This window comes from Xenopus laevis, chromosome 6L, assembly GCF_017654675.1.
Source record: "Xenopus laevis strain J_2021 chromosome 6L, Xenopus_laevis_v10.1, whole genome shotgun sequence".
In the NCBI taxonomy this organism is placed as follows: Eukaryota; Metazoa; Chordata; class Amphibia; order Anura; family Pipidae; genus Xenopus; species Xenopus laevis.
Genome location: NC_054381.1, coordinates 148,194,389 through 148,200,388, shown reverse-complemented (window position 1 = coordinate 148,200,388; position 6,000 = coordinate 148,194,389).

The window sequence follows — 6,000 nt, the reverse complement described above, 5'->3', positions numbered from 1 at the left end:
ACCAGTGGCATAGCAGTCGGATCGCTTCAGCTTTCCGAAGTTTCCTTGTGAGGCAACTTTGGGCGACTTCCAAAAACGAAGTGATCTGAAGGCAGTTCAGGGAGATTAGTCGCCCGAAGAAGAAGCGATTTGTTGCTGGGCGACTAATCTCATGAAATAGCAGCGTATTTCCTTACCCTTGATATCTTGGAATTAAAAAAAAAAGAACAAGAAATGAAAACTGCAAAAGCGCTTAGAATAGCTCTCATCATACACTTATTTCAAAGGTTTACTTACCCTTTAAGGATTGCCCCCCTTGGAGAAATCCATAGCTAGTAAAGTGGGAAAAAGCAACAACATCCAGAAGAAAAAAAACTCTTACTGTAAAGACACATAAGTTAAAAAAAATGCAAACGAGTGTGAAGATCAACACCTACATAATACAGAAATAGATTCCCTGCCATGAAGTTATCACATTACACAATCATTTAGAGAGAGAAATGTATGCACTCAAGTACTGCTTTCCCTGATTACATGGAGAGTATGTTTAGTGGTGAAGCAAACCGCCATTACTATCAATGTTACTGCCAACCTGAAGATGGTGAGAACTTCAGGGTTCATATAATAATCTCAATGCAATCCCAAACTCAACCTGAAAAATACTTTTGGTATAATACACCTTCAGTCCTCCAGATGCAACTGCCAGCATCATCTTGCTATATATTATTATTATATTAGAAGTCTAGCAACTCCACTGTTTATTTAGGAATTCTTTTATCACTTACTAATGTTAATACAATAAGAGCAGGCACTGATCACAGATTTCTGCCTATTGGAGAATTACAATTCTTTAGTGCATTGGTCAGTTTAAACGGGTGGTTCCCCTTTAAGATAGCTTTTGGTATGTTATAGAATGGCTAATTGTATTCATTTATTTTTTTTAATGTTTTTTTTTTAATTAATAGCCTTTTTCTGACTCTTTCTAGCTTTGAAATGGGGGTCACTGACCCCATCTAAAAAAATGCAAATGCTCTGTAAGGCTACAAAAATGTATTGTTATTGCTACTTTTTATTACTCATCTTTCTATTCAGGCCTCTCCTATTCATATTCCAGTCTCTTATTTAAAACAATGCATGGTTGCTAGGGTAATTTGGACCATAACAACGGAATTGCTGAAATTGCAAACTGGAGAGCTGCTGAATAAAAAGCTAAATAACTCAAAAACCACAAATAATAAAAAATGAAAACCAATTGCAATTTGCCTCCGAATATCACTCTCTACATAATGCTAAAAGTATATTTAAAGGTGAACAATTCCTTTAAAGGAAAACTTTACCCCCAAAATGAATACTTAAGCAACAGATAGTTTATATCAAATGGAGTGGCATATTAAAGAATCTTACCAAACTGATATACAGTATATATAAGTAAATACTGCTCTTCTACATCTCTTGCCTTGAACCACCATTTAGTGATGGTCTCTGTGCTGCCTCAGAGATCACCTGACCAGAAATACTGCAGCTCTAACTGTAACAGGAAGAAGTGTGGCAGCAAAAGACAGAACTCTGTCTGTTTATTGGCTCATGTGACCTAACTTGTTTTGTTTGTTTGTATGCACTGTGAATCATATGATCCCAGGAGGCGGCCCTTATTTTTTTTAAAATGGCAATTTTCTATTTAGGAGTACCCAATGGCACATACTACTAAACAAATATATTATTATGAAAATGGTTTATTTACATGAAGCAGGGTTTTACATATGATCTGTTTTATGCAATATCTTTTTATAGAGACCTTCGGGGGGTATAGTTTTCCTTTAACAAAATATGGCTGTCCCATGAGATGACAGTTAGCAACCATACATATAATTTATTTATATATATAGCTGGGGAATAAACCAAATAACCTGCTTAAAAGACTCTTCCTATCAGAAGGTTGGTATGACTCCATTCTTTGCTGGAAATGTTATTACAAGGGACAATATTTACATGGAAATGACTCCCTTAAAGATCCCTGGGGAGTAAGTGCCTGTGTTAGTGAAGAGACATACAGTATGTTACAGAGCAGCATTAACCCCATGCAGTACTGTGCCCAGACCAACACAGAGCTGACAATGTATTTGCTGTTAGTGAGAGAAATGACAGTTTCTCTGCCTCCAGCAAATCACAGGATAAGCTCATTTGATTTCCCTGGGGCCCTGTGGTTGCTGAGGTGCCCCATTAATAAGACCTACCACTTGCCCTGCTAGTTCCTGATTTGTCATCCCTTATAAAGAATACATATCTGTATAGTGGAATTATACTGACTACTATACTATAGTGTCTTTTAAAATGATACCTAGCTCAGAATCAAATCAATCATTGTGCCACGTTCCATTATTATCTGGCCACTGGGAGGCGCTATTCCATTGGTCCACGTTATTTTATCTCAATAAAGCATGGCAGTATGGCACATCCCTTGCATTCAGAGATTTAGATATGCCAGTACATAGCTTCATATAGAAGTACTTTCACTCTTTCTCCGGGTTTACTAAGCTGGCTTCTGACAATTGAATTGTTATTAGACTAATCATCTAATTAGCTTTTATAAAAATTCCAGTGCTGAATGGCTGAAGGCTGATGGTGGGAGTTTGGAGCTGCTGTGTACACTGAAAATATATAACAGTTGTTACACAATATAATGTGCACCTTTATTATTACAGTCATGGGATAGAATGCTCTGGAACTGGGGTTTTCCGGTTAACGTATCTCTACGTAATCTGGATCACCATACTTTAAGGTTCTGGCAACACGGGCAGATTCGGGGAGATTAGTCGCCAGGCGACAAATCTCCTGTTTTACACGGCGACTAATCTCCCTGATCTGCCTTCCGCCGGCTAAAATTTAAGTCGCCCGAATTTTCCTTGTGAGGCAATTACAGGCAACTTCGGAAAACGAATCGCTCCGTGTGCCTGCCCCCAGGCGATTTTCATTTTAGCCAGAGGAAGGCAGGGGAAGGATCGAGGAGATTAGTCGCCGCAAAGAAGAGGAGATTTGTCGCCTGGCGACTAATCTCCCCGAATCTGCCGGTGTGGCCAGACCTTAAATCTGCTAAAAATCATTTAAAACATTAATTAAACCCAATTCGATCGTTTTTTTTTCCCAATTCAATGTTGCTTTTATTTTTTGAATTTTCAGACAAAGGTAAATCGGAGAAAAATTATGGGGATACAGAAAAAAAAGAAAAGGGGAAAAGTGGGTTAAATATAAACTAACAAACATATGTAAAAAAGAATAGCACTAATTGCTCTATACCTTTTTGATATACAATCAATTAACAGTTGCACAGTCTCCCATAGACTCCATTATATCAAATAATCCAGATTTTTCAAATTGGTTTTCTTTTTTCTCTGTAATAATAAAACAGTACCTTGTACTTCATCCCAACCAAGATATAATTAATCCTTACTGGAGGCAAAACCAGCCTATTGGGTTTATTTAATGTTATACGATGTTCTAGTAGACTTAACGTATGAAGATCGAAATGACGGAAAGATTCATTATCCGGAATCCCTCAGGTACTGAGCATTCTGGACAACAGGTCCCATACCTGTAGTGCTGCTCATAGGCAGTTAATAAACAGTTCTAAGGCATTGGAGTGTGAGAAGTTGCACCAGCAGGGGGCGCTGTCCCCTCTCCGTCTCTGTGGGACTCTCGGAAGAACCTGAGTAAAGAGCAGCACGTATGATAGGGGTGACCACAATAACATTGCATAAATAACATTATATTAAGAGAATCTTGCATTAACCTTACTTTACCAGTTTAGCACTTAGATTTATAAGACTGCTTAGTATCTGCCTAGCTGGGGGTTCTGGGCATAGGATAAAGCTGCATTGTGCATGTGCAGGCATGTCTGGGAGTAGGGATGGGCCATAGACTTGTATGGATCGTGCGTCAAAAAAAAAAAACCGTGCGTCATTTTTTGATGCCCATAGATTTAATGGGCGATATTTCGCCGGCGGCGAATTTTTGGCCAAACGAAACAGGTCAAATTCGCCCATCCCTATCTGGGAGTCATTTGGGAGATCACATGTCAGACATAAAGGACTGTGCTGAGGAACCTACTGAGACTGGGGAGTTTCTGATTCTCTAAGATGCAAATATTTGATTAACAGATGTTCTGGAACAGTACGTTTTACCTAGAGTTGCCACCTGATGGTATTTTACCGGTCTGGCCGGTAAAAATGATGGCTGATCCCAATGTTATTAAAAGGGAAAAAAGATAAATACATAGGAAGGTTGGTATTTTTTTCCAGAAAAGGTGGCAACCCTAGTTTTACCCTTAACTTGCCACGATCGGGAGTGGGGAGGCACCTACAGTATCCAGCAGGGAGTGGGCCTGGATCGACAGGGAGTGGGCCTGGATCGACAGGGCCCACCGCGTTTTTTCTTGTTTTCCTGCCCACCCCAGTCCGACCCTGGGGAAAAACTTTAGGCGTGTCTGAGCCTGTATCTCTGCCCTTAGAATTGATACAATCAGGACCGCCATCAGAAATCGCAGGGCCCCATACGACAAAATTCCCTGGGCCCGCCGCAAGCCCCACGCCACAGCTCCGCCTGTGGCTAGGGTTTCCACATGTTAATAAAAAGATATTGGTGGTCAGGGCCCCCCCCCCATTAAAAAATATTGGTGGCTAGGACCCCACATGAGAAAAAAAAGAATTGGTGGCCAGGGCCCCCCCCCATTATAAGAAAATTGGTGGCCAGGGCCCCTTAAACGTCCATGCCTTCCCGAAGTCAGCAGCTCTCCGAAAGATGGGGGGCCCGGCTAATCAAGTAAGTGCGGCATGGCCGGGCCCCTTACCCTCGGGCCCCCTACAACTCTCCCCCCCTGATGGCGGCCCTGGATACAATAGTTGCTAATACTCCAGAAATGCCGCTGAGAAATGTATTAACTAATGGAGCAATATTGCTGAGCGTTTGCTCCCGAATTACTCAACTGCCAGATTCAAACACCAGAGACAAAGACATTCAACTTTAAACGGTAAAAAATGGAAAGTAATTGAAAAAAAGTCTTCATTTTCTGGGGAACAATCTGAAAACTGAACTAAAAAAAAAAAGAGTGTTTGGAAGGTGAACAACCCCTTTAAAGAGCTGCTTCGCCAAATTAATTTTTAGTATGTTATAGAATGGCTAGATCAGCTTCTTAACTGGTCTTCATTGTTTACTTTTTCTAGTTTTTGAATGATTTGTCTTTTTTTTTTCTGATTCTTTCCAGCTTTCAAATGGGGGTCACTGACCCCGTCATCTGTAAAGCTGGCCATAGACGCAAAGATCCAATCGTACGAATCCTCGATTCGTACGATTTTCGGACCGTGTGTGGAGAGTCCTGACATTTTTCGTCCGTTGGAGATCGGTCGTTTAGTCGATCGTACAGGTTAAAAGATTTCTGTCGGCTGCGGATAATATCTCTGCGTGTATTGCCGATCTTACGATTTTCAGTGGGAGATTGTCATTAGTTTTGGTCAGACATAACTTTCGTACGATTTCTGTCAGGGGCAGAACATTGGCTGATCTGTTCTTTTGTACTTTAGTTGATCTGAATGGTTAGTGGCAGGTCGGGAGATGGGGAAGTCCGATCGTTCGAATCGACCAGCTTAAAGGCTACAATGTTATTGCTACTTTTTATTCCTCCTCTTTCTATTCATATTCCAGTCTCTTATTCAAATCAACACACGGTTGCTAGGGGAATGTGGACCCTAGCAACCAGACTGCTGAAACTGCAAACTGGAGAGCTGCTGTGTAAAAGGCTAAATAACTCAAAAACATGAAAACCAACTGAAAATTGTCTCCAAATATCACTCTCTACGTTATACTAAAAATAATTTAAAGGTGACATCCCCCTTTAGTGACTGAGCAAGGGCTTCTCACAAAGGAAAAAGGTTTGATAACAAAGAGCCACTGCAGCTGCTGGGGCGGTCCATTCACACAGGCTGAGCTGATAACGTTGCATCCCCCCCCCCCCAAAGAACAGTGGTTTCT